The sequence below is a fragment of the Psammomys obesus genome, unplaced genomic scaffold, assembly GCF_907164565.1.
Source record: "Psammomys obesus unplaced genomic scaffold, mPsaObe1.curated_primary_1811, whole genome shotgun sequence".
NCBI lineage: Eukaryota > Metazoa > Chordata > Mammalia > Rodentia > Muridae > Psammomys > Psammomys obesus.
The window spans coordinates 8,809,179-8,831,857 of NW_026596256.1; the positions used below are offsets into that span (position 1 = coordinate 8,809,179).

The 22,679-nt window shown below is 40.4% G+C and overlaps 2 protein-coding genes across 2 annotated transcripts in view; one reads left to right on the top strand and one right to left on the bottom strand.

The window, feature by feature from the left end:
* P2ry14 (purinergic receptor P2Y14) overlaps positions 1-8,689 on the bottom strand; it is a 43,626-nt gene extending 34,937 nt beyond the window's left edge. The window contains exon 1 of the mRNA XM_055596724.1: positions 8,618-8,689. The gene's annotated coding sequence lies outside the window, so the exon portion shown is untranslated. The remainder of the gene's footprint in view (positions 1-8,617) is intronic.
* Positions 1-22,679, top strand: part of Med12l (mediator complex subunit 12L) — a 301,905-nt gene that overhangs the window by 135,095 nt on the left and 144,131 nt on the right. The gene's annotated exons all lie outside the window — the stretch shown is intronic.

Below are 22,679 nucleotides of genomic sequence, written 5' to 3' on the forward strand. Positions count from 1 at the left end.
CAACAGAACCAAAATATTTGGACACAAGGGTCTTTTGTGAGGCTGATACTCCAACCAAAGACCATGCATGGAGATAACCTAGAACTCCTGCACAGATATAGCCCATGGCAGCTCAATGTCCAAGAGGATTCCTTGTTAATGGGAACAGGAACTGTCTCTGACATGAACTCAGGGGCTGGTTCTTTGATCACCATCACATGAGGGGAGAGCAACCTTACCAGTCCTTACCAGAGGAAGAAAATGAAGCCAGTCCTGTTGAGATCTGATAGATTAGGGTCAGATGGTAGGGGAGGAGGACCTCCCCTATCATTGGACTAGGAGAGGGGCATAGGAGAAGAACAGGGAGGGAGGGTGTGATTGGAAGGGGATGGAGAAGGGGACTACATCTGGGATACAATGATTAAACTGTAATTAATAAAAATAAAATTAAATAAAAAAACATTAATGAAAACTATTAGATCATGTTTCACTGTCCACTTGGACCACAGGATAAAAGAGTGGCATGGAGCTGAGGTAGCCTTCAGTTCCTGAATTTCTTTTAAGTCTGTTTTCTGTGTTTTGAATCTGGTTGCTTATATTTTTAACCTGCTTATATGTGTTTTTCCTGGCCTTTCATAGTCACCCTTTAGTTATAGGAGTATATGATATATGATATGATTGTTGCTTTGAAGACTTTACCTAGTAGAACAGTCATACACCTTTTCAGGCAGACTAACTTATTTTCTCCTTTTCATTAGCTATGTTCCCATGCTTCTTTCTATGTGTTGGAATTTTTGTTGTTGAAAAATAAATACTTAAATAATAATAAAAAAAACTGTTAACAGCAATGCTTCTAGAGAAGAACAGAGGCTCTTCCTGACTGTGGAAGATTTCTTAGAATACAAAATATACTAATAATAAAATAAAAAGTTGTTGTTGGGCGTTATTAAAATTTAGACTTTTGCCTTTCACTAAATATGACTGCCATACCTGCTTGCCTGCTGTTATGCTCCTGCTATGATGGTCATGGATTCTAACCTCCTGTAACTCTAGACTCCAAATTAAACGTTTTCTTTTTATAAGTTGCCTAGGTCTGATGTACTATCACAGCAACAGAAAAGTAACTAACACACTCTACATCTCTGTTAAAAAATTTTAAGATATTTATGGAACCTTGCTTACAAAGCATAATAAAAAGAGTAGAATTCAGTTAAGAAAATAAGTGAAAGCATAAGCTTAGCTTGACCAAGGAGCATATGACAATCGAGACAACATTCTTAAAGGGAAAAGCAGATTAAAACATCAGTAAACTCTCTGGATGTGATAGCTTAGGCTTGTAATCCCAGCCCTGCAGAAGCAGAGGAAGAAGGCAGTGTTCTCGGCCAGCCCTCAAACTTGATACCCTAACTTAAAAAAGTTTAAAAACACACAATTACAAAAAAACAAAGACAACAAACAATAGTTTACAGCGCTCAGAATCTTTCTCCTCCAAGTTCCCCCACAAAACCTTACAATATAAAAATTGACAAGTAAATTCAGTTATGAGTTATGAATTATCTAGTTATGAGTGTACAATAGCAAATCTACTCTGTGACTTCTGCTCAAGATAAACACAGAACCATATAGCCAAATAATTTTACTCCTTTTTACGCCAGAGAAACAAAAGTGTATGTTATTTATAAAAATGAATGTATTAAAATGGTTATAAAAATTTTACTCATAATAGCCAACTGGGAGCAACCCATATGTTCTTTATGGGGTTAAAGGGGGAGGCAAATTGTGACCTACTAGCAGAAATGAACACCAGTCAGGCGCCAATACATGGCATGGCAATAAAATGATTAAATCTCAATACTGAATAATTAGTGAAAGAAATCATGCACAGAGAGACAGATATTATGTGGTAACAGTTAAGTGCATTGTGATTGCTGGCTAACTAAGCTGTGGTGATGGAAACTGAAACTAATGTAGACTTGTGCTCAGATAGACCTGCAATTGTTGTGTTGAGCTTAATTTTCCTTTTGGTGGTACTTATACATGCCAGGCCATTGTTCTACCACTCTCCAGGCTTTGTCCAATTTATATCATAATTTGGGTTAGTGATTATATGGTGTCTTGGCTTTTTTGAATCATACATTTACTTTGTTTCTCTTGGTATATAGTTTATACCATAACTTAAATTAAGCAGGCACAGAGTCACAGGCATTGACACTTCCTCTTGAAGCAGCATGGATGTTGAACATCATGGATCAGATTGTGACTCATTTATAAATGCTATAGAAAGTTGAAAGGCGGTAGAGATGCTGAGTGTGCGCACTGCCTGAGCACTCAGAGAAAGGCACGCTATACAGAAATGTTGGCTTTTGAAGGTGCCCATATGTACAACGTGTCAGGGCTTAAAGAGACAGTATCGCAAATCAGGTCAAGCTGTCTAGTGAAAAGGTCAAGTTAAAATAAAAGAGCCGTGTTTGGGGGGGTCATTAAGGACAAGTAGTTGATATTTTATCTGTTTGTTGAGTGTGTGATTCCCATAGGCCCTGTCAGTCTATCATTTCCTAAGTTTGTGCATTACTCCCCTCTTTCACAGTAAAGCACTCACGGCTCATTGCTTTGCTCTGGTCTCCTGTTTTAACATCACAGTGTAATATTAAGCTTTTCCAAGTTATGCCGTGTACTAAAGTGCTTTGTCAGAGAAGGTAATTTGTCTGAATTGTGATAGATACACAGAAAGGGATATCTTTTACATGTGAATTTGCAATAAGAATATGCTATACATATTCTGTGTTAAGAACTATGGCATTTTAACTTAGTTTTGTACTGGACTTGTAATAAATATTACAATGATTCCTCCAAAAGCTATTTTACTCTCCTTTTACAATTGAACAAAATATACCACCAGAAGTAATTACATTCTATAATTTGTCTCCTTTTGTTGTTTTTTCTTTTTTTTCCAAATTTTTATTTTTTATATTAATTACAATTTACTTTGTATCTCAGCTGTAGCCCCCATCCTCTTTCCCTCCCCAAACCCACCCACCATCCCTCATTTCCTCCCTGCCCCTCTCTAAGTCCACTGATAGTGGAGGTCCTCCTCCCCTTCCATCTGACCCTAGTTTATCAGGTCTCATCAGGGCTGGCTGTGTTCTCTTCCTCTGTGGCCTGACAAGGCTGCTCCTCCCTCCAGGGATGGGGGGAAGTCAAAGAGCCAGCCACTGAGTTCATGTCAGAGACAATCCCTGTTCCCCTTATTAAGGAAACCCACTTGGATGCTGAGCTGCCATGGGCTACGTCTGAGCAGGGGTTCTAGGTTATAACCATACATGGTCCTTGCTTGGAGAATCATCTCAGACAAGACCCCTCTGCCCAGATATATTTGATCCTTGTGGAGCTCCTGTCCTCTCCAGGTCATACTAACTCCCCCTTCTTTCTTTCTCTGCACTTTGCTGAAGGTTTGGTTATGAGTCTCAGCATCTGCTTTGATACACTGCTAAGTAGAGTCTTTCAGAGGCCCTCTTTTGTTCTTACAATCATCGGACTGCTTCACTATTTTCCTGGGAAAGGAGATGATGGCACTGACAGCAATGTGTAGTGATTGTTTTCTTATGTCACGCCTACCATTATTCTGGGACGTTATGCACTAACTCATTTACTCTGCATGATACCTTGGTGAGGAAATTGAGACATGGAGTCATTATGGAGCTTGATCAAGGCTGTGTCAAACTAAGTGGCATAGCTGGGATTTAAAACTAGAGAATCTGAATCCAGAGTGCACACCTCTATAGTTGTTAGGAAGCACAGGACACTGAGACTTTTCCAAGGTGTCTCAGCAAAGTCGGGCGTTAGCTAAAACTTCAGGTTATTGTTGGCAGTTCTCTTCAGGGACTTAAGGCCTTTCCATAATATCACAAGATGGAGCAGTGAATTGCATTGTGTGTTCAAAGTTGAAATAGTCTATATAAAGTCTAGCAAAATGGCTTTAGAGGATAAATGTTCCTGCTGCCAAGCCTGTTGACTTGAGCTCCAACCCTGGGACCCACATGGTGGGTGGAGAGAACCCCCTCACATGTTTTTCTCTTAACTTCATTAGTTCATCTGTACTTATGGACACACACATACACACATGCACAATTAGTATGAAATATCTTTTAAGAAAAAGCAGTTGTTTTCTAGAAACGACTCTTCCCAACCCTGTGTTTTGGTTCCTTACTCTCTGTTCTCAGTTAAGCAGTCTGTCTGTGTTAGTGGCATCAGTTAAGGGGGGCAGCTGCTGCATTCAAACTCATCACAGACTTGGTGATAGCAGGAACATCTGGCCCTAGGTTTTCCCTTCACCTCTGATTCCATCCTCTCCCTGTTTTCACTTCTATAAAGGTGGTGCTTATAGGCAGTGAGGTTCTTGTGCAGGAAGACAGTTTCAGGAGGTAGGAGAGGAAGAGGACACTGAACACCAAGGCCTGAGGTCCATCTTCCATATTTTCTTTTGGTTATTAGCAAATGCAGGGCTGTAAGCTCCCAGGAGGGTTAGGCTAGGGAGTTAAGACTAGCTAGCAATACTCATTGGCTCATAGTGAGATTAGAATCTCTCCAAGTCTCTCTAAAGGTAGTAAAAAAAATATATATATGCTGAGAAATTAGGTGTTCAAAATCATTGGCGTGGCTTAAAAAAAAATAGTACTAGGAAAAGAGTAGTGGTTATATTAAAAGTAGGGCTTCAGTGAGACCTGTTAGGATGAGGTCCAAAGGACAGTGCCTCATCCAGCGTATCCATAGGATCTAGAATTGTGGCTGTCATGTGGTAAGGACTCCATGTTTATAGAATGAAAATTCAGTTCTGCCAATATCTTTAGAATAAGAGGAGGACTTTTGTCCATGTTTTGTAACATGGTGGAAATGTTCCTTAGGTCAGCTCTCTGAGCTCATCCTGGGAAAATCCCACAAACAGCTGGTAAATCCTTTCCAGCCAGGTATCTCTCCTGCTATACAGGAAAAGTAGGGCATATTTCCAGATCGTGTGGTTTTAAATCGCATCCAGAGTTCAGTAGCTCTGCACAATATATTAGAATTTTATTTTGTGATCCTGAAAACCAGGCAGCCAGTTCCTTGCCACACCAATATACTTGAGTTTCTTCTGGGCCAAACCCTATAGATGATCCTTTTCTCTTTTCCTTGATATCTTACCTTGAACAGGAGATGTTCTATAATTGGACAGAAACTGCCAACCTTCTCTGCTGTTCTCTTATCTGAAGGATGAGTGGTCAAAACCTGACATGTAAGACATTTGATGCTTTTCATAAATAGCTAATGGCTGTCTGCTATGGAGAATGAAGGGCTGGCAGCTTAATTTAGGCTGGGTACAGTCACACGTTTTCAAAGAAAACAGTCATTGATTAGATAGCAAAGAAATGACTTTGGCATTAAAGATGCAGGTGGATTGAGAAGCCTCATGGTAAACTTGGTTTTCCTGTGAATTATTATGGCCAAGTTGTTACTAAGGGATAAGCAATTTAGTTACTAGTGATAATCCTTTTCTAGGATGCTATCTGAGCCATAAGAAGGAGCCAGACAACTTAGTAGAGGGAGTTTTAAAGAACTGGTTGGGGAACTTGTGTTGGGGAGGAGCACATCTGCTTTATTTGTTGCCTGTATGTTGCTCAGGATGCTGAGAATTTAAACTGGATTTTACACACATTATTCACATGTGCTTTTTCTGGAAAGGTAGTATACTTGTATTATTTTTTTTTTCTTCTTAAACTGATGTCCCCAGACTCTCATGTGGCAGTACTTTGTTTTTACATTCATAGAGACTGTGGATGTAGCAGTAGCTTTACAGCTAATTTGAAATCCCAGGCAGTACTTTGTCTCTGATGAAAGCACTCAATTTGGCAATAGGTCACCAGGCCACTTTGGAATAGAAAGCACTATTGACAGGTTTGCCCAAATAACAGGAATGTGTGTTATTTATATGATCATTCTACTTGGCGGAGCTCACATTTGTCCTTCAACATTATGAGAAGGATTTGTTCGGACATAGGTTTCAAGGCGTTATCCCAAGAGTTTCTGAGTCACTAGTGCGGTTCATAGGCCTATCCTTTGAGAACTCTACCTAAACAGACTTGGTTCTCTTGAACTCATAATTTTCAGTTGGTGTGATTCTCTTTGTTTCTTCTTCTCTACTAGATAGTCTTTGGTAAGCACAGATGCCTGTGGTAGTGTTTGTGCTAGGGTCATATAGCTCCTCACACTGGTTTGTTCTTGCTGTTGCAGAGTCTGCTCATGCTGAGAGACCAAGGACACTCATCTGCTACTGACTTGAGGGAAATCAGGAGCCTGGTGCAGTGAGCCTTACTTCTGGGTTCTCCTAGATTTAGTTTTAGAGAAGCCTCAACAGCTGAGTCCATTCTAAAAGCATTTACTAGAGTGAATATTGTTTCCAAATCACTTTTGCTCTGTTCAGCAGTTGACTTCATAGGCATCTTGAGCCATAGAAAGTGTCTTGACCAATGTTCCTTTCCTTCTTCATTCTCTGTCTTGTGACAAAGACTAGTGCAGTGCTTAATTACATCACAGTGAATGCAGTAAAGGGAGAGGTGCTGGGGTGTTTTGCTTGTAAAGCATTTCTTTGTTAATTAGGTAGCTTAGTTTGAATGAGAAACTTGTAGGCAACCTATCAGTAGGATACACGTGAATAAGTGGACCTCGGACTACCAATTTCAGCATCATCAGGGAATCCCTTGTACATGATTACTAAAACTAAAAGAATTGAAAAATCCTGTCGAGGTACACCCAGGGTTAGGTGTTACAGTTAAGTGCTAGGTGACCGCGTGGTGGGCTAAAGTTTCAAAGACTTTCTCTCTGATGTTCTGTCTTAACTGTTTTTTTCAAAGATAGTTTATCAGAAACTCTGGTTATGATGTTTTCTAATGGTCTGTTGTATAATTATAGTTTTCCTGATGATGCTAATCTGTATGAAAACATTGAAAGCCTCAGTGTTATCCCTCATTTACTTTATACTTTCTTCACACCTTATGTTGTTAATGACTTCACAGATATTACCTGAACTGAAAACAGGACCAGGGTTCAGGGAGCTACGTGGATCCGGTACTTATGACGGTTACTGAGTACCTTGTTGCCCAGTGTAACTTTAAATGTTTCAGAGTGCTTTGTCCTTTATTATGTTGTCTTTGAGAGACATTTTTCCTTACTCCCACGTCCTCCTTGCTCTCATATTGTATTTTGAAAGTTATCAGTGATAATTTAATAATAAAGTAATACATTCTAAAATTACGTGACTAAGGGAGAAAGTAGCTGGAGAGGATTGATGAGGGTAGGAAGATATGCTGAACACCGGGTGACTGGTAGGCTGGGAGGCAGAACAGGAAGCATATGAAGCCATTGCAAGGAATCCTTTGGCCGTAGGAGCCAGCAGCAGTGCCAGCCTCTTAGTGTGTGGCAGATTCAGGCTCCTGGTAAGAAAACAAATCTTAAAAAAAAAGAGAGAGAGAGAAAAGAATAGCTCTGTTGCCTTCGAGCTAGACACCCCTTCAGCTCCTGCTTCCTCTTAAGTGCTGCTGCTGCTTCGTGTTAGCACAGGACAGTTCATTCTCCACACTCTGCAACTTCCCCTAACTGGGTTGTTATGCTCTGAGCACCTTGGTATCCCCCTCTCGGGAATGATAATAATGTACTTCACATGTGTCTATGGGTGTGCAATTATATCTGTGTGCTTATATGTATTTATACATTTTATTAAAGTGTGAGATTTTGTGTGTCTATAGAACTTAAAATATTACTGTGATGTTTTCGGTGAGTGCCTTGCTCTCTTATTTTTAAATTGATGTTTATTTAGATTACTTGGTCCTAAAATTTATTTTTGGTTTTGCATATTTTAAAAGATAAGTATATAAACTATTTTTCTTTACTCTTATTTTTAAGCAATTTTCCACATAGAAGTAATTTTCCCAAGGCAAACCAAAACAACCCCTGCCCCCAAATCCGGCCATAACTCAAACAGTGTACCCTACGTGGGCTGCATGGGTTCATTGAGGGTACTGACACTGGAGGTTCATGCTCAGTCCTATGTGTAGAATTTTAAATAATTCAAGTATTTTAAACAGTTTAGCTGATTATAAATAAGTCTCTGATGAACGAAAATTTTTGCCATGTATCAAATAGCTTTTTTTTTTTTTTTTTTGGCTTTTAAGCCTGTTTAAAAGCAAATGCATAATTACTAGGTGACATTAAGATTAACTTTTCCAGCAGCAAACAAGCTTAAAGGTCTGACCTGTTCAAATAGATGGAATTTTGTTCCGTGCTTATGCATGGGGTTTCAGGAAAGGAGAAACTACACATCATGAGAAGTTTTGAAAGAAGAAATATGACAGTGAACTTACTTTTTGAGAAGCCATTTCTGTGCCCTTTCACATGTTTTTAAAATGTCCCAGATGGACACTTTTGAAACAGTTTCTTTTGAATTACTACAGACATGTTAAACACATGAATCCCAAAATAATTATTACTGAATCCCCAAATTATCACTGACAAATGTTTAACATCAGTGAGTATTGTCCAGTGTCTCCCAGCTCAGACCTACTACTATTCCATTCATACATGCAGGTTATTTCATGAAGAATTTCCTTACCTGCTTCTGGCTCCTGTACTGCACGTCAGACCCCACTCATTTTGGACTATGTCTCAGTGTAGGTTCCAGAGGACACTTAAACAGAGTTCTTCCTCATCTTCAAGAAGAGAAGAAAATCAGGAACTTGACAGAAGCCACGAGATAAGGGACCAGCTGTTACCGACTCAGGGCAGTTAGAACCTCCTGAAGGCTCGAAAGTGGAAGCAAGGGGAAGGCAGAGATGTTTTGATCTGTGTGGGTGTGTGGATGTCAGGCTGTCCTCTGCTGGTTCCCCTCCCTGAGTCATGCTAATAGCAGCCTGGATGAATCTCCCTGCCCTCCCCTCTACCAATATTTTTCTTCTTCGCTTTCCTGTGCTTCTTTATCAATCGGTGAATAAACATACAGGCAAAAACTCACAGAGACTTTCCTTCTAAACTTCACCATTGACAGTTAAACTGCAGTAAGAGAGGGAGAGCCAGACATGGTTCTTTTTGACACATTCTCCTAAGAGATTATCGGCTAGAGAGTTCAGCAGGGTCAGGAGTGGGGTAGTGTTAAAGCTACCTTGAAATTTAGCATTTGGGTAATAAATTTTGACTCCACTGACTATATTTGTTACATAAGGGCTGTTGTTACTCTCTTTTTCCCCCACATTTTTTTCCATATTTAATTATTACAGGCAAGTAGCTCATGAGTAGGACGACATATGAACTCATTACATTAATGTTTTGATAAGTTGGTGTTGCTTATGCTACTATTTATATTTTCAGTTTACCCGGCTTCTGTAGTAATAGCTTTTAAAGTTCTATATTCCTCCCACTGAACAGAGTACAGGATTGGTTCCCGAACTCCCATGGTATGAAAACAAAACCCACTACTTCTCAAGTCATCTGGAGATTTATATTTATAGGCAGTCACTTATAAAAAGTGATATATTAGTATGTAACCTATTTTCACTCTTATATAAATGCCTTAAATCACCCCTAGATTTCTTATAATACTTAATGGTATAAGTGCTGTGTAAATAATGTAGTATATTATTTAGGAACTAAGATAACAAATAGATTATGCATGTTCAGCCCAGATACAGTTACCCATTCCAGTATTTTTGGTCTGTAGTTGATTAAACTTGAATGTAGAACAGATGGGTGTCAAAGAGGGCCACGTGTACTGAGAAGCTGACTACAAAAATCTCAGCCAAGTAAGGAAATGATGCAAAGGTAACACTGTTCTAAAAGCTCTTTGTGAGGGTCTTGTATTTCCTTTCCTTTTCCTTTGACTCCCCTTCCATTCTGAGTGAGGGTAGGTTTAAAAGGAAGCATGAGATGCTCCAACAGTGGAAGAGGCTCCAAGAGAGGAATAACCAAAGGCTCGTACATTTAAATGTGTTCACTCAGGTTCCGCCACCTAATTATTATCTAAGAGCTTTTGATCTACAATTCATTTTATCTTAAAATCTTAACCTGTGTGTTTGCAGTTACACTAACTGCCCACAAGCACTGTTCTGGATTCTCTGTACTTACTAAGCAGCAGGGAGTGTTTGGGGCATTGAAGATGGAAAAGCAATATAGGTGTGTGTGTGTGTGTGTGTGTGTGTGTGTGTGTGTGTGTGTGTGTGTTATGCAAACCTAATCACTACAGATCTTCTGATTCAGTCATTTGAGACCAGAGATGGTTGAGGGAAGCTTCCTACTAGGCTCTGGTAGAGAGCAGTAAGCCTACTATAATCAGCTTTGATGAAATCTCATGGGTAAATAAACATGTGGACACACAGAAGAAAGCAGGATTCTCCAGAGGCCAGTTACTACCAGGACACAGTGCAGCATCTACCATATGTAAACACTTTGTGATTAAATGGATGATCTGACATTAACAGCCTCTAAGGGGCGGCTTTGCAGACATCTTGATTTATTGCATGAGGCGCTGCTTACTCTCACATCTGACAAGTCCCCACTTCTATGCCAGTAGCCTTGTGCCTTCCCAACTCGCCTCTGGAGTATTCTTCACCTATTAAAGTGTGCACTGGGAGGACATTGTGGGTTTTTTTTTTTTTTTTTTTTTTTTTTTTGTTTTGTTTTTTCTGAACTGGAGCTATTTACTTTTCCATTTAATTCTAGGAAATTTGAAGTGTAAGGATTAGACCTGCATGTGGCAAGAAGAGGGTAGAGCCTTCAGAGTGAGAGGGTAGAGAGCTGACATTCTGCACATGGGATCAGCCTCGCACAGAGCTTGCCAGTTTCCTTCTCTGCCTCCCCTTTCTTTGAGCCACTATAATTGAGAACACCAAGTCCTTTCTGCATGTCCTTCTCTAAGCACTTGGTGTTTTACTATCAGCACTCTGCTGCTCTTCCCTCCCTCAGCTGGGTTTCACAGCTCCGAGGATTGACATTTGAACTGTGGCAGAGTAGCTCCTGGAGTCCACATTTGGGTCTTTCCTTTGTACATCTCTGATTTATCTTGTCAAGCTTCAATCTCATTTCTTTATAAGCCCAGGTCATCCTTACAGCTTGGGATATGAAACAGAGCCTACGTGATGCATTGTATACAGGAAAGTATCAACCATGAGCAGCCAGTTTATAAACTGTTGCTTGGTTTTGATGGGGGTTAGTAGGGCAGGGATGGTAGGAAATATAGTCTCAGCTAACAGAAGGGGAGGCCTTATGCAAAGGTTGGATGTAGGCCCAGATACAGACACTTAGGAGCATGCCCTTTCTGTTGGATCCTTTCACACTCAGTATACAGAACAACCCTAGAATGGTAGAAGATGGACATGTAAGTTCTTGGGAAGGAATGTATGCATTATCTGTTTGTCTTGTCTTCTCAAAACCGTGTCTTTCAAGACAGCCTGCCTTTTTGGAGTGCTTTCTTAGAGAACCTTCCTGACAAGAGGACATGGGCTGGTCTTGTAATTTTTCTCTGTGCCTGAGGAACTTTTCAGGGAGAAATGCCTGAGGTGACTCTTCATGCTGGGTCTCTGGGTGATGTAGTTTCTCCTTGCTCACTTGTGGATTCCCTTGCAGTTCTCCCTACCTCTTTTAAGGCCATGGCTAATATGTGCAATTGGCTGTCATAATTTTCCAGGGAGCATGACCGATTTGTTATGGTTTCTGTTTGAAGTGTTCCTACCAGGCTCATGTGTGCCCTCTTGTGTTGTAAGCCGACGGTCTTTAAAAACATTTCATATATTTTTAACATTGAAGTACAAGTACATCACTAGTTGTAGAGGAATTTTAATTTAGAACATGGCTGTTCTGGGAAGAGATCGCATCCAAAGATCTTGTAGGTCCATGTGATCCAGCTTGAATACAAATACACCTTTAATCCAGAAGATAGAGGCAAGCAGATCTGAGTTCAAGACCAGCCTCATATAGGGCAAGTTTCAGGTAAAGAAAAGCTTAGGTTCAGGCGTATGGTACAAGCATTTAATCCCAAACAATGAAGGTAAAGTTGATTTGTAGAGGAAGCACTCATGTTTGAAAGTGATGTGTAATTGAGTAGCAGAAACAGTGACAAATCAAAGAAAGACTTGACAGAATAGGATATGCCCAACTCTCATGAGATGAGAGAGGAAAGGGAAGCTACTTCAGGGGCAATGAGAAAGAGAGGGGGCACTTTTATCCAAGACAGTAATAGAGAGACAGGTTGCAGAGAGAAAGCTCAGGTGAAGACAGAATGAGCCAGAGAATGAGAAGGAACCGGAAGATTAGAAAAGATCACCTGAGTTAGTTTGAGACCAAACAGAGCAACTCAGAGGCTGAGAGAGAAGCCAGATTGAATAAGTCAGCTGGGAGAGGAATTTGAGCCAGAACAGCTGAGTTGAGCCAGCTAGCCAGCCCAGAGCTCAGTAAGACCAAGAAAAGGTGAGCTCATTAAGCAGTAAGTCTCAGAGGCTGAAAATGTTTTAGGCCTAGGTTAGATTGTTTGGTGGCTAGAAGCTTCCAGGACTTGGCCTAGGTTAGCAGAAGGAGGCAGTAGGCCTCAGAGACAACAACTGGATCAGGAAAGTAAAAAGTTACTTTTACACCTTCCCCTTTCTCTTTCTTCCCTCAAGCCCCATCTAATTCCCCTGAATCTAAGTCCTCTATACCTTTCTGCTCTTAAATTGATAGCCTCTTCTCCAATTATAAGCATAGATATATAAGTGTAACCTGTGGAGTCCATTTTGTTGTTTATATGTAAGATTTTAGGGCTGATCACTTTGGGTTGGGCCACCAGTTTTAACAAACAGCCCTGGTATACACTAATTCTCCCTTTCTCAATAATCACCAGTTGCCTTATAGTTCCTTGTCTAGGGTTATGATCCCATAGATTTTCCTTCTTAAGAGGTACCGTGTCTGCTGCATCCTTACACAGCTCTGGGGACTTGGACAGGAAGGGATGCTGAAAAGGCAGGCAAAGACACAGAAAAGTTGGAATCAGGTAGACTGAGCTCTTTGCTGGAAAATAAACCATAGCACTACAGAAACCTGTGCTTACTATATACAGTTGAACAAAGAGGTGGGGTTTTGCAGACAGCTGGACAAGAAGGAATGTTTAGCTAATTTCAGTAGGAACAGTCTCTTTAGGGGAACAGTCTTGAGGCCATAAATATCCAAGGAGAGAAAATTATGGTGGTCATTTTCTGCACATGCTGCCAGCACTGCACTTGCTCTGAGAATGGCTTTGCTTTTTCTCTGAGCCTGTGGCCATGACGTCCTTGACATGGCCATGTCAATGCCCACAGTGCACGTTAACTCGAGACTTTACTTACTCCGGACTTCCTCTCCTCTTTTTACACGTCTATTGATATTGCCACTGTTCAGACTTGTTTACGCAACCATTTCTGGAAAGACTGTTTCACAGACTTCTTGGTATCCTGGATCTGGCAATCTTTCTGCCTCATCTTCTAAGAGTTGTAGTGTAGATATAGCCATTGGAGGTAGGCTTCCCATGATCTCTTGATCTCTGCGTTGTTTTCTAGTTGTCATTTTCTGTGATGTTCTTCATTTACTCTAAAGAGAGGCTTCTTTGATGAAGGTTAAGAGCTACACTTACCTTTGGGCATAAGGCTGAGATTTAGAATGTAGTCAGGAATTATGCTGATCAAGCAAATAGGTGATAGTAGATTTTCTTGTAAAATCTGTGACCTCAGTAGCCTTGGGAAATTGGCTAGGTTTTGAATTCCAGGCATGGTTGCCCTTGTGTTGAGTGGCACTCACATGCTGGCAGTAACCAACAGCTGTCTAACTAGGTGTATGCTCCATTCCTCAGCTGGTGGTCTTTTGTGAAGTGCTTGGATCTTAAAGCCTCTGACCCAATCAATGGCATTACTGGGACAGGTTAGCAATTAGGAGATGGGGAATGAGTAGGTCACTAGGGTATGCTGTAGAAAGATGCACTTTGTCCCTGATTCTTTTCTGCCTCTTCCTCTGCCTCCTGGCTACCGTGTGAGCTGCTCTCGCTTTACATGCGCTCTGCCATAAAGCTCTGCCTTACCCCCTGTTTATGCCCAAGATCAAGAATTTGATCCAAAGGAATTAAATTAGAATCATGTGTTTCACAGTAGACTTCCTGGTTGTCTCTGGCTCTTCAGAGATGGTCCCTGAGGAGCTGTGATTTATATGTATCTGTTGGGGCTGGTTTTTCCATCATCTGTTAAGACCGTTTTTCAGAGCAATCAGATTTGGAACCATAGTATTTTTGACTAGGGAATTAATATTTCAAAAGCATCCAAGTAATTTAGGAACTTCGCTGATTGTCGACATCCTTGCTTCCCTGTCTGGAAGATTTTGTTCTTATTCCTGGAGGAACAGCTTTCAGGCTGGTGCACACCTGTCTGCCTGTTTCATTTGTTTAGTGCACACAAGTTTTTGGACCCGTTGGCTATAGCTTCGGATAATTGTGTGGACATGTACCCCAAGAAGAGAAACTCTCATTCTCAAAAGACTCGTCAGGCGGGGTGATATTAGTGAGGAAGAGAGAGGGAAAGACAGGAGAGAGAGAGACAGACAGACAGAGGCACAGACAGACTGTAGGTACACGGTTTAGTAGATCCCAGGAAGGAGCTTCCGAAGGAGCTTTGCAATAGTAATGTCATGTCAGAGTTCATTCTTCTAGGATCCTTAGGTTTTGTATAAACTGATAATCCTCTATGTGAAATATTTGGGACCAGACATGTTCTTCAGATTTTGGAATTTATCAGAGGAAAGAACTCCCACATTCATGGATTGGCAGAGTTGAAAATGGGTATATTATCTAAGGCATGCCGTAGATTAAATGTAATTTCCATTGAAATTCCAGTGGCCTTTTGTCTAGAAAAAGCCTCCTTAATATTTTTAAGGAAACACAAAGGACCCAACAGAGGTAAAACAACCCTAAGTTGAAAGAGAAGTACAGAGACTTCATGGTACTTGATTGCCAGCTGTGGTCCAGAGCCAGAGTGCCAAAATCAGACAGGCACTGGCACAGAAATGGACCCAGACTAGCATAGAGGACCCAGAATTAAACCACCAGTCACAGCTGCCTAGTCTGGCAAAGATTTCAGAAACATGCACCAGAAAGGAGGTAACCTCCTTAAATGGTGCTTGGAAAACTGAATGTTCACCTGTAAACAAAACAAAACAAAACAAAACAAAAAAAAAAAATAGAACTGGATCTGCACTCCTCACCCTGTACAAAAACCAATTCAAAATGAATCAAGATTTCAAGTAAGAACTATAATTCTTAAACTGAAGAAACTACAGCTAAAAATTCTTCAAAATACAGTTATGAACAAGTGTTTTCTGAAAAGGAAGCCAGTAGCACGGGAGGTAATCATAAGAACTGACATATGGGGTTGCATGTGATTAAAAATCTTCTGCAGTGAAAATAAAACAAAAGCCTAGCAGCAAGAGTGAAGAGAGCCCACAATGTAAGGCAATATTCTTTGCCAGTTATACATCTGATAGGTGGGTGATACCTAGATGTTGTAAAGAGCTTCAAGAACGGAATACCATGAGACAAAAATCATAATATGGAGTGGGCTAACAAAACTAGCAGACATTTGCAAAGGGGAGAAATACAAAGAGCCAACAAGTATTTGAAGAAACAATCACTATCCATAGCTTTCAGAGAAATGCAAGTTTAAAGTACTCTGAGATTCTGCCTAACCCCATTCAGCATGAAAGTCATCAAGAAAGCAAATAACAAGCGCTGGTGAGGATGTCTTGAGAGAGATGGTTAGTCAGTGCAGCTGGGAGTATGAACTTGTGCGCCTACTGTGGAAGTCAGTATGGAGGTTCTTGAGAAAACTAAAAGAAGACTACAAGATTTTGGCCTGTTTACATCACCTTTTGTGATGTGACTTTTCCTGGGAAGACATGTTTAAATGTTTATTCACCCCAGAGAAGCACCAATGATAGACCAAGGGAATGAGTCAGCCTGAGTCTATCCATTGTGTAGATGTACCACAATTTCTGCATCCATTTTTCAGTTGAGGGGCATCTGGGCTGTTTCTAGCTTCTGGCTATTACAAATAAAGCTGGTACAAACATGGTTGAGCAAATGTCCTTATTGTGTACTTGAACCTCTTTTGGATATATGCCTAGGAGTATGGCTGAATCTTGAGGAAGCGCTATTCCTAGTTGTCTGAGAAAGCGCCAGATTGATTTCCAGACTGGTTGTACGAGTTCAAAGCAGATGCTGAGACTTATGGCCAACTGTTGGGCAGTGTGCATGGAATCTTATGTAAGAAGTGGGAAATAGTGGAGAGGACAGGAATTCCACAAGGAGAGCAACAGCACCAGAAAATTTGAACACAGGGGTCTTCCCAGAGACTCATACTCCAACCAAGTACCAGGCATGGAGATAACCTAGAACCCCTGCACAGATGTAGCCCATGGCAGTTTAGTGTCCAAGTGGGTTACATAGTAATGAATGGGAAGAGGGACTGCCTCTGACATAATCTGATTGGCCTGCTCTTTGATCACCTCCCCATGAGAGGGGGGCAGCCTTAGCAGGCCACAGTAGAGGACAATGCAGCCACTCCTGATGAGATCTGATAGACTAAGATCAGAAGGAAGGAGAGGAGGACCTACCCTATCACTGGGCTTGGGGAGGGGCATGTGTGAAGAAGGGGGAGGGAGGGTGGTATTGGGAGGAAAGGAGGGAAGGACTTATGGGGGGATACAAAGTGAATAAAGTGTAATTAATAAAAAAGTTTCTAATTAAAAAAAAACATTAGACTTGGAAAAAACAAGAGCAATAGGCTCTTGTAAAGATCAGTGAATTGCAAATGGGAACCAAAGTTGGCTCTGTGAACAAAAATCAAACCTACCCTGGTTCCTTGAAGCCAATAGCAAAATCAGTTAACTAGGTAGATATGTTAAGGGGAAGGAAGGAGGAAGAGAGTGAAAGGGAGTGGGAAGTGAGGGAAAGAGACAAACGGGGGTATCTCTATCAAAAGTATGAGGTGGAATTGTCTCAAGCTAACTGATACAGGAAGACTTGTCCACTGTGGGTGTCATAATTCCCTAGGCAGGGGCCCTTGGTCTGTATGAGAGTGGAGAGCAGAACTGAGCATAAGCACAAGCAACCAGCGAGCACACATGCATTCATCTCTGTCTTTGACTGTGGATGTGATGTGACCAGTGTTAGGCTCCTGAGCTGACTTTCTCTCAGTGATGCACTGTAACCTGGAATTAAAAGCAAGGGAAAACACCTTCCATCAACTGCCTTTGATGGGTCTTTTATCACAGCAACAGAGATTAAACTAGAATACAAGGGTATCTGAACAAACACATTTATCCCATGAATAAGACTTGGACTCTGGGGCTGGAGAGATGGCTTAGTGGTTAAGAATACCCTGGCTGCTCTTCCAGAGCATCTGGGTTCAATTCCCAGCACCTACATGGCAGCCCCAAAACTGTAATTCCCACCTTTACACAGACATGTATTCAGGCAAAATACCAAAATACATGAAATAAAAAAATAAATACATTATAAAAAATATACTTGAACTCTGTAAATTACTATTCTGATTACCCTTTTATAATTTTTTTCAGTCCAAAATAAAACACAAATATAGGAAATCACATAAAACAGGCTTCAAGCGCAGAGAATAATTGTGAGACAGTCTTAAGTCATTAGTCAGTTCATAAAATAAGTTTGCTGGAGAATTTACAGGTCTGTTAATGACTCCAGCTCACCCACAGACAGCTGCCTCTCCTGTCCTTTGTGTCTGGTTGATATTCCTGGGAGGCTGCTCTTTTCTGAAAGGAAACTGAGGAGGAGGAAGAGAAGAAGTGGATTTGTGAGAGAGGGAGGGGGAGTGAAAGGAGTGGAGGGAGGGGAAACTGAGGTAGGGATATAATGTATATGAGAAGAATAAATAAGATTAAAATTAAAATCTCTTCTGGAATTCAAATTTGTTTGAATTTTCTTTTCTTTTTTTTTTTTTGAGATCACAATATAATTGTGTATAATTTCACAATATAATTTCCTTTCTCTAAGACAGCTGTTCTCAACTTTTCCAATTTGCAACCCTTTAATACAGTTCCTCAGCTGGGCATGGTGTCACACACCTGTAATCCCAGCACTCTGGGAGGCAGAGGCAGGCGGATCTCTGAGTTCTAGGCCAGCTTCCTGGTCTACAAAGTGAGTCCAGGACAGCCAAAGCTACACAAAGAAACCCTGTCTCAAAAACAAACAAAAGACCCAGCAATTCTTCATGTTGAGGTGACCCCCAACCATGAAATTACTTCATTGCTATTCCATAGCAGTAATTTTGCTACTGTTATAAATCATCATGTATCAGGGATTGGCTCTTTCCTATGGAGTGGGTCTTGTGTTGGGCCAGGCATTTGTTGCACATTCTCTCAATTTTTCCTCTGTCTTTATCCCTGCAGGAAAAGACAGTAAATTCTGAATGGAAGTTTTTTTGGGTGGGTTGGTGTTCCCCTCCTGCAGCCCTCTCTTTACTGATAGTCCTGTCTAGTTCAGTCTCTATGACCCTTGACACCAGAGGCCTTAGCTAGAGTCACCCCATATCCTCCCAGGGGCCCACCCTGTTGCAGATCTCCAGTGTGCTCTAGGGTGTTTGTAGATGGGAGCCCAGTGTGAATATCCTATGAGAACTGAGACTCACAGCCAAACAGTGGGTGGAGCTTAGGGAACCTTATACGAGAGTAGGGGAAAGGATAGAAGGACCCAGCGGGGACAGGAGCTCCACAAGAAAACCATCAGATTCAAATAACCAAGGCCCAGAGGGGCTTACTGCAGAGACTGAAGCACCAACCAAGAACCATGCATTGATTAGACCTAGGCTCTTTACACACATATACCAATATATACCATGTGGGTTCCCTAGGAAGGGGATCAGAAGCCGTCTCTGACATGGTCTCTGTTGCGTACTTTTCAATCACTTCCCCCTGGTGGGGGAAGCCTTGCCAGGACACTGTGAAACATGAAGTATGTAGATCTGATGAGACTTATTATAAAATAAATATAAAATATGTTTATATTTAATATATAAAATATATTACAAAATAAATAATAAATCATTATGTAAATATCTAATATGCAGGTTTTCTGATATATGACCCCTGTGAAAGGGTCCTTTGACACCTCCAAAGGGGTTGTGACCAACAGGTTGAAAACCACTGCTCTAAACCCTCCCACATAACCCTCTTTCAAATTCATGCTGTCTTTTCTTTTTTCACTAGTTGCTATCACATGTAGTATGTATATATACATTTTTTTCAGTTTTTGTTCACAGTTCCCCCTGTTGGCCAAGTATCAAATTTTTGTGCATATGAGGGCCAAATATTATTTTTTAAATATTGTAAGGTTCCCTGTACCTAAGAAATTCATTCCTAGGATCTGATGTGGGGGAAGCCGAGTAATGGGTAGGACAGCAGGCTTCAGGAGAGAGGGGAATAGCTGATAAAGACCATTAAGAAGTTCTACACATGGTATATACTCACCTATAAGATAGACCTATAAGATAGGACAAACATACTAAAATATGTACACCTAAAGAAGATAAATAAGAAAGAGGTCCAGGGGTAAGATGATCAATCCTCATCTAGAAAGACAAAGGGAATGGACATTTGAAATAGAAGAAAACAAGTAACAGGACAGTAGCCTACCACAGAAGGCACCTGAAAGACTCTACCTAGCAGTGTATCAAAGCAGATGCTGAGACCCATAACCAAGCCTTCAGTAGCGTGTAGGGAATCATATGAAGGAAGGAGGAATTAGTATATCCTAGAGGGTACAGGGAGCTCCACAAGGTCCAAATATATCTGAGCACATGGGTCTTCTTTGAGACTGGTTATCCAACCAAGGACCATGCATGGATATAACCTAGAACCCCTGCTCAGACATAGCCCATGTAGCTCAGTATCCAAGTGGGTTCCCTAGTAAGGGGGACAGGAATTGTCTCTGACATGAACTCATGAGCTTCCCCTTCCCCCTGAGGGAGGAGCAGCCTTGCTAGGCCATAGATAAGGACATTGCAACCATCCTGAAGATACCTGATAAGCTAGGGCCAGATGGAAGGAGAGGAGGACACCCCCTCTCAGTGGACTCGGAAGGGTTCAGGGAGGAGATGAGGGAGGGAGTGGAGGATTGGGAGGGAATGAGGGAGAGGGCTACAGCTGGGATACAAGTGAATGTATAAAATTATTTAAAAATAAAAAAATATTAATTAAAAAAAAAAGAAAGTAAGTCCTGGACCATCGCAAAACTATTAGCCATCTAATAGATACCCTGTATCTGCATTTACTTGTGACAAGATTACTATACCTTAAAGTTAAGTAGTCAAGAACATAGTTTGGCCTGATGGAGTGAAGATTTCAGATGAAGTAAATCTCTAAAATAACCAAAATTATTATTTTTTAATAAGATTGAAATTTACATATTTTAAACAAGATTCACTATATAGTTTCCCTGTGTTTATGGCTATTTGTGTTTGGTTAGTTATCTTACTTATATTTACGTGATTATAAATGAGAATTTTGAAGGAGTATGTATAGCACTGACTCATTTTTTTTCTCATTAAAATAAAAATATTGTTTAATGTTTTTATTTCTGGCTAATTGTACTATTGGACATTTATATAAACTAAACCAAGAAATATCAGTATTTAAAGATATAAAGTACCATGAGTGTTGTGTTTATTAGATATAGATGTCTTTTTTATAATTTGGAAAAAAAAATTAGCCCAAATCCTGAGTAACCTCTAGCTAAAGTAGATGGGGTTAACGTTTAATTTAAAAACAAGACTTTCTGTTTTATCCAAATCATACATATATGCTAATAGTCATAAAGACAAAGTAGTAGTTTCCAGCAATAGTTTGAAAGCAAACAGTCATAACACGAAAGTATTATCAGTGAAAGGACGTCATATTTTTATTTGTAACTTTATGAAAATAAGTCTAATATATTTTATCATTTAGAAGGTTATTCAGATGGGATTTAAAATACAATTACAAAAATATTTAAGGAATGTGAGAGGTGAGAACCATTTAGTTAGTAATGGCACTTGACTCTTAGTGGTGTTGAAGGTGAGTATATCATTTTTGAAGTCCACGTGAATGTGATCTCAGATAAGGTGAGATAAGGTCCTCTGCTTCCTAAGAGTGAGTTAGAAGTACCTGGACAGAATCTTGAATCAGAATGGAGTCTTTGCTGTGATGTCCTATTTTCATAAGTTGGGGTCCAGGTGTAAATGTTGTTTTTATTTCTTCAGATGAGGGGAAGAGATGAGAGCCTTACCCAGGTTGTAGGGACACACGGCTTGGGCTGAGCATTTCTGTCTGAGGATTCTTTAGGCCTAGAGATCTAGAAGCTTCTAGCCTCCATACAATCTAATATTCTGTAAACCGAACCTTGAAGGTTTCAGCTTCCAGCTTCTAATGGAGGTCTGCTAAGGGAGGGAGGTCTTGAGTGCTTTCAGCCTCAGAGACTTACTGCTGAATCAACTCACCCTTTCTAGCTCTTTCTGAACTTGGCTGGCTGATTCATGGGGCTCCTCTGGCCCAAACTCCTCTCCAAGATGATTGATTCAATCAGGCTTCTCTCTTGGCTTCTGACTGAATTACTCAGCTTGTCCTCAAACTAACTCTGACAATCTGTTCTAATCGTCTAGGTCCTTCTCGCTCTCTGGCTGCAACTTGTCTGGGTAAAATGGTCCCGGTAAAACTACCACACATAACTCCTCATACTACACTACCCTCTTCTCCTTTCTCTTCCTGGACTGTTCTTAAGTAGCTTGGTTTTCTCTTGAGTGTTAGGCATATCCTATCTCTGACTCATTTTTTACCCTCTGATTCATCACTTTGTCTGCCCCTAAATTAGATTTCACTTTGAAACATGCCTGCTTCCTTCTATAAACTAATCTTCCTTTCATTGTTTAGGATTAAAGGTGTGTACTAAGGACAGGTCTGTATTCCAGCCAGATCATATTGTAATCCAGGGTGTGTCTGCATTCCAGCCCAATTTGCATAGACCTAGAAGGTCTTTGGATGTGATCCCTTGTCCTAGCAGTCATGATACTGGATTAAAATTCCTCATGAGACGCTTTCTGATGAGGTGTGAGAACTGTGAGAACTATATTTCCCTGTGTTCACAAAGATAAGTATTGAGGATATCACCTATATTCTAGCAGTTACAGCATTTCAGATTAAAGGATGGTAATCCATTTGGAGCCAGCCTAATTTTATTTTTTTATATATGGAATCCCAGCATTATTTGTTGAAGATATTTTCCTCAATGTGTGTTTTGGGAATTTTTGTCAATATTAGATAGCAGTGGTTACTTATATTAATGTTTGACCTTCTGTCATGTTCCATTGGTTTACACTGTAGATGCTACAGTGTGGTAATATCATGTTTTTATGACTGTATTTCTGCAATATATCTGGAAATCTGGAATGGTAATCTCTCCAATATCATTAATTTAGTAAGAATTGCTTTGGTTTTTTAGGGGTCTCCTGTGGTTTCATAGAATTATAGCTCTTTTTTTTTTTTCTGTAATGAGTGTTGTAGGAACTCTGATTGGAATTGCACTGTGTTTGTAAATTGCTTTTAGTAGAATGGTCATTTTCATAATATTAATTCTT